Consider the following 709-nt stretch of genomic DNA (forward strand, 5'->3'; position numbering starts at 1 on the left):
TTATGACATCACTTCCTGTCTGTTAGTAATGAGAAAATGTATTCCACATATAATTTATATTAAAACATTATAAACAATGATGGAGCAGTATAGTGGATGACATGGGGAGGCTTCCCATGTTAACATTGAAAAAACGAGTGTTATAACTTAGTTTTAGCAGTTTAAATCAATAATTTTGTGTTAAAAGGCGCACTTCCGCCACACTTCCGGTTTCGGCAGGGCTTCAGTGCGCATGCGCAGATGCCCCACTTCCGGTTTCGCGTCTCCGGAGTGCGCATGTGCAGACGCCGCACTTCCGGTTTTCGCGTCTTATTCACTCTTTTAAAGCAATAGAACACGTACAGATTGGAGAAAGAGGAGGAGACTTGGCGAATAAACTGTCCCAAAGGGAAATGTTTTGGATTTACCAGCTCAACACGATGCACCCGGCAGGATTTAATGAGGGCTACGAAATCGCCCCCTTCCTATAAGGTCATTGATATCTTCATATTTTATTCCACGACTGTCACAATACTAAACTACTGTATACGTGAGCTTGAAAATAAAAACATTTTTGACACAGAAATGAGTGTGCCTCTCATAACCAATAAGATACAGTCATACCACACTGGCTCCACGCCCAAGCCCGTCCGATCTTGGAAGCTAAGCAGTGTTGGGCTTTAACAGTACCAAGAGGGAGACCCCCTGGGAAGCTAAAGTACTGTAAAAA

At 42.9% G+C, this 709-nt stretch overlaps 1 pseudogene; it reads left to right on the forward strand.

Annotated features, from left to right (window-relative positions):
• The first annotated feature begins 589 nt into the window (after positions 1-589).
• On the forward strand, positions 590-709 carry LOC134947370 (5S ribosomal RNA; annotated as a pseudogene).

The sequence above is a fragment of the Pseudophryne corroboree genome, chromosome 7 (assembly GCF_028390025.1).
Source record: "Pseudophryne corroboree isolate aPseCor3 chromosome 7, aPseCor3.hap2, whole genome shotgun sequence".
NCBI lineage: Eukaryota > Metazoa > Chordata > Amphibia > Anura > Myobatrachidae > Pseudophryne > Pseudophryne corroboree.